The sequence below is a fragment of the Amborella trichopoda genome, chromosome 6, assembly GCF_054954075.1.
Source record: "Amborella trichopoda isolate Santa Cruz 75 chromosome 6, AtrichopodaSantaCruz75HAP2 v2.0, whole genome shotgun sequence".
NCBI classification, from domain to species: Eukaryota; Viridiplantae; Streptophyta; class Magnoliopsida; order Amborellales; family Amborellaceae; genus Amborella; species Amborella trichopoda.
This window is the reverse complement of record NC_142341.1, coordinates 42402317-42415010: the sequence shown is the minus strand read 5'-3', so window position 1 is coordinate 42415010 and position 12694 is coordinate 42402317. Positions and strand designations below refer to the sequence as shown.

At 38.3% G+C, this 12694-nt stretch overlaps 1 protein-coding gene across 5 annotated transcripts in view; it reads right to left on the bottom strand.

Moving 5' to 3' along the window:
- LOC18429945 (NADH dehydrogenase [ubiquinone] 1 beta subcomplex subunit 2-like) overlaps window positions 1–12694 on the bottom strand; it is a 91581-nt gene that overhangs the window by 27670 nt on the left and 51217 nt on the right. For 3 of the 5 annotated variants that reach the window (XR_016058603.1, XR_016058601.1, XR_016058602.1), the window contains 3 exons: window positions 10251–10691; window positions 7684–7761; window positions 7185–7282 (listed from right to left, as the gene is read on the bottom strand). The exons of the other annotated variants lie outside the window; for them this stretch is intronic. The gene's annotated coding sequence lies outside the window, so the exon portion shown is untranslated. The remainder of the gene's footprint in view (window positions 1–7184; window positions 7283–7683; window positions 7762–10250; window positions 10692–12694) is intronic. 5 annotated transcript variants of the gene reach the window in all.

Below are 12694 nucleotides of genomic sequence, written 5' to 3'. Positions count from 1 at the left end.
ATTGAAGACCCCATAATTGAGAAAGATTTAGATCCAACAAGCGCATGGTTGGTCGAGCAAGATGATGGGGATGAGCCTATATTCGAGGGAGAGAGCTTGACATAAACCCAAGTGCAAGAGGCGGCTAGTTTGGCATCGAGCCCTATGAGAGCTACTAGATCCCAATGATTTCCTATCCGAATCACCGACTTTGATGAGAATCAATGAGGACCGAACCAATTCTAAGATTACATGTATCTCTCGTAACCCGGTTCCCCCTAGAAACCCCTTCTATATAATTTTTTGAAATTAGCTAATATTTTTTTAGGTCTCTTTAAAATCTCCACCCCACAAAAATTTATTTTAATTTTTTTATTTGATTTATTTTTAACATTTTTCTGGACGACCAATTCATACGTGATCCGGATCACTGATCTAATGATCCACCTGACGGTGAACAATCTATCCCACCGATCCAAACATTGGTTTACGGCATATTTGATCGTATATAAAATTAAATGGGTCAACCATATTTATGATGAATGAAAATAAATTTATGATCGTAAATTTTCAATGGTATTATGGTCAATTTATATTTTATGAATTATTTTCTTCATAGTTTTATTAAGTGCACCTCACTAAGATGTACACACTCCAAATTTCAAGTAATTTAGATTTGTAGAAAACAAATGAAAAATGAAACACTACCGACAACTGTGACCGTGCGATGAAGTTTGAATGGTGATAAGAATAGACAAATCACTGTTTATTTTCGTCCATAGGCGTTGGGAAGAGTTTTCCTATATATATATATATATATATATATATATATATATATATATATATATATATACCAACCGTCATATTTTGATCAGACAGTTATATATATATATATATACCAACCATCATATTTTGATCAGACAGTTGAGAGTGCTATTTGATTTTATTATTTCTATAAATTGAATTAAGCTACAATGGAGTATCCACTCAATATTACTACTCATCTAAAACAATATAAAGCAAACATTTCCAAAAACGTAAAATAACCAAAATTACACCTCGGCCACACAGGAAAAAATAGACGAGAATAAGGCCCCATCCAGATTTGCAATTAGTCATATCATGTAATATTCTTGCTCATCACCATGAGCTATCTTGCATTCGGTTTCCCAAAAACAGAAAAGTAAATTATTAAAATTCCTTTCCTTTAATATTTCGGCAATGTTTTGTAAATGAGCAAGTTGAAAAAGAATAGGTTTTCCCATGATTTGTGGTAGCCCAAGGTTGGTCGCTTCTTATTCTTAAAAGGGTGGACCAAAAAAAAAACAGTGCCTTTCCTAAGTTTTCATTATTGGCAATGGGCTGGGTGGCAGCGGCCAATCCCAGTCAGCCCCATGACACAAAATGTGGCCTGAAAGCTGGGCCAAGGCCAAGCAACCACGGCTCGCGGGTTGGACCGGGCTGGCCCAATATACCCTAATAGGGCCAGGGCCGGGCTTGGGCCAAGGGCTATTTGGCCCGGTCAATTCCGAGCAGGGCTTGAGCGGCCCCATGGGTGAGTGTGAAGCTCAAAATTTTGGAGAACTTTTGTGAATCTCCCACAATTACTTTTCTAACAAAAAATCATACTGCATGTTTGCAAACTATAACACAGTTGCGAATTCTGCAAATTGGCCGAAGCATTGCTCTAGCTAGAGAAATAAACAAATGCATACCCTCCATGTCATAGCATAACATCATTTTGACTGGAGTAGATACGTATCATAACAGCTTCAATGCCAAGTTTTTTTAACTAGAAGCCTGAAAGATGGCTACTGACAGGCTATTGGAAGGAAAATCGTAAATGCATGATCCACACGGATGCAAGAATACTCGGAAGGCAAATATCCTATACTCGGAGCGAGTATAGCGTCATCTTGTTCGGTACTCAAACCCAGATAGTGGAGATGAGCTGTTCTTTGCTCATGACGCTGCCTTTGCTTTTAAATGGGAACAGTAACAGATTTCCACCATGTGGGGATAAGTATGGAGGGAGGACGTTGGGTATAAGAACCCGTTTCTTTGCCTGTACGCGGTAAAGCATACGGTCCCATACGAGAATGCAGAAAAAAGTGATTACTAGAGTGCGTGTAAGCCAAATAGAATGAGAAGCTGAATGAATAAGCTATAGCCAATTTTCTTCCTGGCATGTATGCAAGTCTAAAAAACAGAAATGTATGCTATAGCACAAAAGCCTTTATAGGGAAGATGAGGCCGTGCAGTCCTGTGAATAAAGAGTTATCCCTGGCAACACAAGCTACATTCTAAGTTACTATTTTATCTAAACCCACAAACTCCAGCCCCCACATATAACAGTAACATACAATAAAATATTTATGCATTTGTATATTTCAGCAGTCCCTTCAAACTCAACATAAGACGGATACAACACACAGATGTGCCCCTTCTAATTATCTAATTATTCACCGACCACATAACTCATCTAACAATTGATGCCACCTCATTGACATCGACTGATCTTTAAGAAACCCCAACAACAAGATAAAGTAAGGTAACACATAAAGAAGTTCTGGATCCATGGTTCTTATACAGTGGACTTTTGCTGCTCTGTTTCACTAGCTTTATAACACCAAGATAAACCCTAGATAAAACTCCATCCCAGAATGATAAGGGATGGATGAACCCAAAGCAATGAGCCTTTTTAAGTTCTCCATCATAATCTTTGTACAAAGAAAATGGAACTATATCCAATAACAAAAAAAGTACACTTTTTACAGAGGCACGCATGAACTATGCTAGGTTTGATGTCCTACAAGACCTTCAACCTTCACCCCACAACAAAAACAAACTTAAATGGCCCAAAAAAAAACTTGTGGTCAATCTGCATTATAACAATGTTGGAAACAAAAGTTCCCAAAGATTATCCTAGGAAGCAAAAGTATTGGAAACTGGCTAAAATTAACAGCCCACTAAATTTGATCTCCTGGAACAGAGTCCTTTAAACTATTTAAAAGTATTTCAGTATTTGCACATAACTCAGATAAATGACCAAATAATATAACAGGCAGAATGAATGTCGAATCATCATCATCATCAGAACCTTTTTCCAACTAATTGGGGTTGGCTACACGAATCCTGGTCAACCATTCTGCTCTATCAAAGGCCATACCCTCAGTGAGGCTATAAGTTCTCATATCTATTCTCACTACTTCCAACCATGTCCTTTTGGGCCTACCTCTTACCCATTTTGAGCTTTCCACTTGAACTAACTCGCACCTCCTAACAGGTACTGTACTGGGTCTATGCTGCATATGGTCAGCCCGTCTACTTTCTCTCATCTTATCGCCTATTGGTGCCACACCTAAATTCTCCCAAATGTACTCATTTCGAATTATATCATTTCTTATCTTGCCACTCATCTATCTCAACATCGCATAATGAATGTCAGAAGAAACCCTAAAATTAAGTAAGTATAATTGATAACATAACGGTTTCTAATATCGCAATGTGAAAAAAAAGTATCCTCGGCGCAGGCATGTGATAGTAAGGTTCAAGCAGCTGTGAATGAAGAGTTTGTGTCATAGGTTCTACATTCTTGCAATGGATACTGATAGAACTCATGGAAAGCAAGAAAGCAAATTACAATCGAGCCAGGAGAGATTCTACAGGGGCATATCATCCCAAATCCTTATGTTGTTCCTAATAATGCCCAAAAAGTTCAACCTATTAGCCACTTTGTTAGCCTCCCTATATGCACAATTTAAGTTTATGATATACAAGTTCAAAATGTCATTGACCTCAAAGATGTTTCCCAATTTTTGGAAACTCCCAAGTTATGTTCTCTCCTTTCTCCCCTCTTAGAAACATCTGTGATTGCTAGAAAGAATAATATGAAAGATCACTCCAGTACTCCTTATTGCACCTATGGAGCTTTTAGGATCCAGACTTCCTTAAGCAGCTCAATCAAAATCTCGCAAAAACATGCACAAACTTATTTGACGATTAAGATCTCTAACAGAGGATGGCATGGTACCTAGCTATCTTTTTGGCCTTCTGTTCTGCCACTTCCATTTTAAGCCTCTGCCATACCCATGAAATGACATCCCAACATATTACTCAAATGAACATATCCTGGGTAAAAATACACAGTAAAATTAACAAGAGAAAACAAACTCTAAATGAAATTTCACCCCATCAGTCTCTCTCCATCCCCAAGTCTAGCAGTCTCCACAATATAGTTTCACAAACCATCCTGAGTTCTCTCTCCCAAATTTGCTCTCGATTACTTGTTTCCAGACGTGAGATGATTCAGTGCCAAACTCGATCACCATTTAGCTAACAGCGCCAGATTCATTTCATTAATTCTTATGATTCCTGCCCCACCTTTTACTTACCAGTTTCCACACACAGCGACATCTCACTAAATGAAACCTCTGTTTCTAAACTATGAGAAAATTTGAGTGAGAGTGTTAGGAAAGTTGGAGTAAGGTGGAGCCTCTGCTAGTGTCCTGAGATCTCCTACATGGCACATCTCTGTTCTTCTATATCTCTATTCTCCAGCCTTTAGACCCATCAGAAAAGCTCCCAAGACTAGCATCCCCCCAAACCCCTCTCCTTTCATCTGAGGTAAAGAAGGGACAATCTGCATGCCCTCAAACCTCTTCAACAGCACATAACCCCCATGGTGACATCTCTCCCCAGATCTACCAAAACTGCATTCACCTTATTCAACCTTATCCCAGTAAAGACCCTTCCAGTTCACCCCTACTGAACAGCCAAACCCTCCCCAACAACCATGCTTGAAGTCAGCCACTTGGCCAACAAACGCAACATCGTCCTTGAAGGGAGACTTAAACACCAAATACTTAAAGCCCTTGTGAGATTATTCCACCCCCCACAATATAAAAGGTATATAACGCTGAGCAAGGCAAACTTTGAGGTTCACCAGCTTTCTTGTAGATTACTCACAGGTGGAGGCATCCTTTTCTCCTTTCTATCTAAAACACTACCCACCAAAGCTTTGTCTCTTAAGAGCCTATCCATTGGAGGAGAAACTTCGTCTCTTATACCCCAGTCTGGCAACCTAGGGGCCACCCTTACACACAAGATTTGGCTACAAGTTCAAGGCGTCCCACTTCACTCCTGACACCAAGAAACCATCCACTGAGGATAGGAGGCAATTGTGTGAAGTTTCTGAATATCAACTCCAGATCCTTTAGTACCCTTCCCCCACGATCCATTATAATCCATGTCAAGATGTAAAGACACCATATCCATCTGCCACACCCAAATCAATCATGTTCCACATACACGACTAGTCTTTCACCTTTACCAATTCACATAAACAGTAAACAATTGATTTGTGCAGCAGAGCTCAGAACTCCAAGTCAATGGTAAGGACCACAAGCCCAAGGACCACACAATCATGACCAATGGTCGAATTGAGCCAGTCAAGGGGTAAATGGTAGTCCGCAAACATCATCACCAACAACCTGCTCCCTCAGATCCACTTAGCCACTGCCGTCAGCCATGTCAACGGTGGCTGGTAGGATATGCAAGACTTCTGTCCCCAACTCATTTGCTACCCCTCCTGATGCAAATTTGTGCCAAAACGAATTCGAGGAGATTAATAAAAGAACAACTGATGACTTGATTGCAATTAGAAAAGAAGCTAACAAGCCTAGCTTCAAATGGCTCAGCAGAATTCAAGCAAAAAATATATCTGGAAAACAATTCAACTCTGAACCAAAACCCTGCCTTAAACCCCATTTATAACTTTATTTAGACATCCTAATCATGAATCTAATGTAACTAGAACTTAATGTAACTAGAACTCCTAGTTAAAACTGGACCCAAATTTGACACTTTTAGTGAAATAAATTCAGACAAACTCATCCTAAAAATACGCTGAAAAACATACCCCCAACTTCACATAGGCATAGCTTTTTTGCTCTATGTCGAAACTGCTATTATGAATCATTTCGAAAACAGCAGCTAAAGCTATACGAGTTGAACCCCGCTTTACAAATTTTCTCAAGTAATGGGGATAGAGAGAGGGCAAAAAGATATATAGCTTCAAGTTGAAAAAGTCAATCGACTTGAAGCGATGGTCCTAAAGCCTTATACACCGTAACATGGTGTACTTGAATTGCATATGATTAGTCCCCTAATTAATAGTATAAACAGTGACAATTTTCGCAAGCCCAAACTATTTTGATATTATTCCTGGATTCCCCATACTACTCATAAATCATGGAAACAGCATGGTCACAGATTGATCAACATCCATCAATGGGTCAGACCCATCAAAGCGTTATATCTAGAGTTTCATTCCCACCAAGTCCATGTTAACACTGAAGGACAATAATAACTGTGTGCATTGCAGAAAAATGAAAAATTACATATGAAATGAAGAAGGCTGGCATTTCTACAGCGTAGACTGAAGGCCTAGAAACCACTTCAAAAAGACTTTTAGGACCTAAATTTTGCAAACAAATCTTAATTCTTTTAGTAAATAATTCTAAAAAATGAATTTTTAGATGTTAAAAATGAAAAATCTGTTAGTCATTGAAGGGGCTGGCATTTCTGCAGCATTGACTGAAGCCCCAACACACACTTTAAGTGGATTTTTATGACCTAAGTTTTGCAATTATAGCTTAATTCATCTTGTGACTAATTCTATAAAAAAGTGAAATTTTGAACTGCAAAAATTGAAGATCTCTAGGTTCCATCAACAGATGGCCCAAAGTTGCAGTCAGAGCAGAAGCTGCTGTCACAAGCCTTAAGTGACTATCTAACAGCCATTATAATGAAAATATGATTGTTATTTGTCATATGGATTGTTTTCTTTTTGACCCACTTGTTACCTGCATGCAGCAACACATTATAAATGCTGCTATTTTTGTTATAATATCCAAACCCAAACCATGTTTCAAAGTTAATTGTAAGTTTATCAGAAATATAATTGGAATAGAAAATTCATGGTGCTATGGCCATGGCTTCTATTCAGATATCACAATTAGTTAGTTCAACAATGGGACTCAATGTAAATTATAGAACTAGAAAAAAGTAAAAAAACAAAACAGAATCACATTTTTATTATTATTATTATTATTATGACATGCTGACATTGTATACTTTGGCTACAAAATTGGATTGAGAAACAAAAATGAAGGCAGATAAATATGAGGAGGCAATCTGCATACTCTTTCTTCACCGTTAACCCACTGAAAACTCTTTCTCCCCTTGGCCTTCCCGGGCATTTTTCTTTCCACTACAAGCGGGTCTCTGGTAAGAAGCCCAGCTGCAAAAATGCAAATACAACATATCAGCACAAAGTGAACAGGCTCCCTCTCTGTGTGTGCGCATGTGCATGTTCCTCTGCACGTCCACACACACAAGCATGTGCAAGAACACCGATTATTTAGTTTATTTTGCAGTGGATTTTTTAATGGATCTCTCTCTCTCTCTCTCTCTCTCTCTCTCTCTCTCTCTCTCTCCCCCCCACACACACACATACATCCAAATAGGAATCTTGAGATTTGCCCTTTCTCCCAAATGATTAAGCTCAAGTGGTTTGCATTGGCAAACAGAGTACTTTTGAGTCTCATATTGGAAAACAATATCAAAGTTCACAGCAGTAAAACCGCCATAGACGCACATGCAAATACACATGATCATGGACTTTGAACAGGGAGAACTTACTTGATCTGAGATATGACCGGAGCCCAGGTTAATTTTGCAAAGCTCTGCTTATTCCAAGATGAATGGCTCCAGCTTGACCTGCAATGGCAAAGAAAGGAAGGGAGCCTCAACCTCTAATGCAAATATTCTATAGGAGACTCATAAATTCTTATCAAGTAAAGAATTTAACTCAAGCATCGCCTTCTCTACTAGTGAGTAGCAGGCCTTGTGTTTGAATATGTTTAAATATCTAGTTTCCCATTAAATTTAAGGCAAGGGATGTAAGAAAGAGAAACAATCAAACTTACACATTGGAAAAAATACGTTCATGCAAATATCACATTAATGAGCCTAAGCAGATTTAAGTTATATCAGTGCACTCATGCCAAGTATGACTCCATTTGTTTTCAACAAATAATAATTGGTTAACAACAATCTAAGGAAAAAATAGATTATTCAGCAACAAACATGACAGAAGAAAAATACAATAAATCCAAGTCCTCAGTAATCCTTAATTAGCCTATCAATGATAGCATGAACCTCTCTTAGGAGGACTTATGCTGCCGACATCTATAGAAGAAAACATATAGAGGTTAAAGCATTAACCCCACATGTATCTTCATGGATATGGCTACTCATTTTCTTTTCTTCCCCCCCACCTTAAAGAGATAATGAATATGTGGACTGGTCCTCAGCCATCAGACAATTGAAATTCAAATGCCCAAGTCCAAGGCTTCGGCTCAACAATCTTCCACATATATCAGACCAGCTCAAAATTCATCATTCTTCACTTGAATCACTCTCTCATCATGTTCTAATATTGTCTTCTCCATTCTTGTAAAACTTTCAATTTATTAGTTGGCTTTTAATTCAACTTTTTATTCCTACCATAACTTAGGCCAGCAAGAAGAGTAGCCTAGTGGAGGGCTTGATGGGTTTGGTGTTGGTGTTACGGATTGGAACTGAATTAATTTAAGATAATAAAGTAACATGTTCCCAAAATGGGGAAATAAGCTTCTCGTTTGAAAGAAAATGTTTCATGGTGATTGCCATATCTTTCAAGGAACTCTACTGCTTTCATCATCTCATCAAAATGGCATTTCCTAGCAAGTAGTAGCAATTGACAAAACGTGTTAAACCTTTTAATTTAATGTATGTACTTGAATACAATTTTAAACAGCATTTTCTCACATATTCATGTTCATCAATTACAGCTTTTAGCAGAAAAGAAAATGTTTATCAATGATTAAGAGCACGTGTGTGCACACATTCACACAATGTTTCAAAAAGTGCTAGGCGGCACCTAGGCGGTTGGGGGGGTCCAGGCCGCCCAGCGCCTAGGCGGGCGCCCAGAACCTGGGCAGCCTTGTAAAAAAAAAAAGAAAAATGGGGTTTTCTCTCTCTAAAATAGCCTCTAATGGGTTTTAGATTTCAGATAAACCTAAAACCCACAATTTTTCCCCTTTAGTATTAAAAAAATGACTCAAAAATACCCTCAGTGAGCCGCATTTCCACCCCTGAGTGGGGTCCAGGCCCGGCCGCCTAGGCGGGCACCTAGGTGGGTTCCCGGGCACCTAGGCAGGCGCCCAGGGATATCCGCCTAGTTTGGCCACCTAGGCCTGGGAGCATCGCCCACGCCTTCTGGACCGCCGAGGCACTGGGCGGTTCGCTTTTTAAAACTATGCATTCACACATCATGTTGTACAAGTTCTCACCCCCAAAAGCAGATGTATACACCTGGTATGCATTTCAAGGAGTAGAAGAATAGTTCCCATCTAGAAAACCCCTGTAATCAGTCCAATCTTAGCTATGGATTTGCTTTTGCAAGCATTGTGCAACCAGAAGTGCGCTGTGTTGATGATGTTCTTAAGTAGTTTCTAATTGTTATTAAAATGGGTTGTAGTTTGGAATTGTTTAAAAATAACAACTAATGTTAGCTTTTTTGTCTATCTAATATTTTATACTCTCTAAAATTTTCAAAAAAGGTTAGGCAGCATCCGATATTGCAGTTAGTATTTTATTATCTGTGGGCACTATTGGATGTTAAAATCGATGAGATGTCAATGATATGGTTGGTGTATTAGTATCTTTGTGGTAGCCATGTCAGTATCACTATCACTACTATCCTGTACAATTCTAGTGGCAATAACAAAAGAGAATCAAGTGATAGTAGTTTTTATCAATAGTTGTATTAAATGAGAATATTGACAAACTAAACTACAATCTGGAAGTTTATCATCTTCCTAAACAGTAGGTGGAATAGCATATCAGATTAAATAACAAGAGAAACTTGGCATCCCGAAATTATTTAAGTATATCATGCACCAATAGCACATCATATATGTACCCTGCAGGAATATGCATCAAAAGTTGCAGAAGGTAGATATTGGAGACAAGTTCATTGACATCACCAGGTACAGCTAATCATCAGGGATGCATATAGTGGATGTTCCTATGGTGTATCATACACGATAAGCCATGATTTAAATGGTTAAATTCATTAAAAAGACACTATTTAAATGGTTAAATTCATTAAAAAGCCATCTACAAACCCTTTCAATATACATCAACTCTCTACAAATGCTTACCTGATACACCACCTCCTTTCACAGTGCACTTCACATCCCAAAGACCCAGAGTCATGGTCTCAACAAAAGGTTTCAGAAGATCAATACGATGGCCGAGGATTGGAAAATAAACATCGAATTGCTTGTCATTGACAATAAATTTTCCATCACCAGGTTGAACCCAAACACGAGCTATGCTACATTTCCTCCTTCCAGTACCTTATGCCCTTCCTTTTTCATCAACTTCTCTTACATATGATTTAACTATTTCTTCCTGTTGTTGGCGCTCCATTTCAAATCTAGGGGATTTCTTTTCACTTTTTGCCAGCGAGGCATCCTCAATCTCACTAAGAGATGGTAATCCCTCAATGCCTTCCAAGTCCTTTAGGGCAATCAAGCTACCAAGCATAACCTCTGTGATTCCTGAAGCAGCAATCAGGTCTCCAAATGCACGATTAGGACCTGTCATTTGAAAAAGAAGAAAATCAACAAAATGTTATTATAATCGTACAATTCATTAACAAAATGTTATGTTAATCATTAAACACACAATGCTATAAACTTCAAGGGTAGGGTTTTAATGGAGAAAGCACATGTCTGCAGTCTACACTCCATTAGCATTTAGTTCTTTTTAGCTCTTATCAAGAGTTAAAATTTGATGCAAACCACTCTCATTGCCTTGAATTAATTCTCCACATTATATTAATGCAGTTACAAACAGCCATTACCACTAGTTGTAACAACAAGCATATCGTTCATTTTATATAAAGCATGGTTATAAATGTTCTCTCTCAAAACCAGTGATTAAAAAATCAGTGACTCGAGCTCGGACATGCCGGAGCCACTCTGACCCGGCCCCAGATAAAAAACACTGAGACTTGGGTGATCTCACAGACTCACACCCCCTCTGCGTATTTTTTACAGGGACTTGCAGTGTTGGACCGCGGACCAGGCCGAGTAGGAATCTGACTCAGGCTTGTGACCTGGCGAGTCCAAGCCAAGTCAGGGATTTTAATCACTGCCCAAAACCTCCTAAGTACCCAACATGCACCCATCTAATACCAACTACCTTATTTTTTCTTTAGCTATTTGGCTACAGTTTGCCTGCCAAAATAATATAAGACAAGGATATTTAGTTTTAGCCAGATAGTAATCAACAGTATGAAAAACACTAAACTTTAAGCACGATCACTTCATACAATATGATAATATACATGCCAACATGGGGATAGAAATAAGAAGCTTATCCAGTAGTTCTAAGGAGAGGATTTGCCAAATTTAACAACACCAAGCAAAAGAAAGAAGAAATCAAGAGGCAAAGGCGGCTGAATTTACAAGTTGAAAAGTACGAGTTCAATAAGATGTTGAGTTTCACTTTGAAGCAAGCAATGTTCAATATATGGCAAGAGAAAATGCAATTGAACCAAATGTTTTCAATGGAGCTTTCTTCCAGGTATTTTGGGAGATTGTGAAATAGGACATTTTGGACTAATTCCACAGCCAAAAGAGGATGATTGAAATACTTATTACAAGAGTTATTACCTTATTCCCAAAAGGGTTATGAATGACCTATACGTGTAATAAGCTTTGCTATAGCATATAACAGTCATTACTGTAGCCCTAGCCAGAGGAATCAAGGAGCACATGCTTATTGTAATTTAGACATCCCAAAGAGAGCTTTGCTAATAAATGAAAAGGGCATGGGTCTAGATGGCAGAGGATAGGTTTTAATAGCCCAACGTCTCAAGTTCCATTCGTATGTAACCATGTCAAAAAAAAAAAAAGAGAACTTTGCTAATAAAGGGAGATATTTGAAGGGTTGAGATATGACTTGTGAGTTGAGACATAAATGCAGAAACCTGGGCATACTCCTTTTTTTTTCAAATTGTTAACAAAATTCATTAAACAATCTGATTCAGAAGCTACAACAGATAAAAGTCAAGTAGCAACTAATTGAGCCTATCTCCTAAAAGGTCAACAGAAGATCTTACTTGGTAGATCCGTACAACAAAAAAGATTGAAGGACATTGTCTTCGTGTGTGGTTGTCTTTATTTTTCATCTTCTTTCCGTTTTTATATGGGTTTTTCTTTTTGTTTTGGGGTTGGGGGGTGGGGTATGGAGGAACATATAAGAAGATGAGGTGTCAATCCATTGCAAAATGGTTCTAAAATTACAGCAATACCATTTAGAAGGGTCATTCCCATTATTGGACTCAAGATTGACTGCATTATAAATTATACCTTTGAATCCCAAGGTGAGCTGCATGAGCATGAAAAACGAACACTGGATGAGGAATACAAGGAGTCAATATTTTATCTCGACAAGATCAAGGCCTTGTGGAAGATACAAGATATAGACATGCACATTGTTGGAAATATTTGGATGAAGATAACTGCTACGATTATAAAAAAGAGCGATCACTGGCAAACTTCTCAGTTAATTTCCCAGATGAATTGTGTCCCTC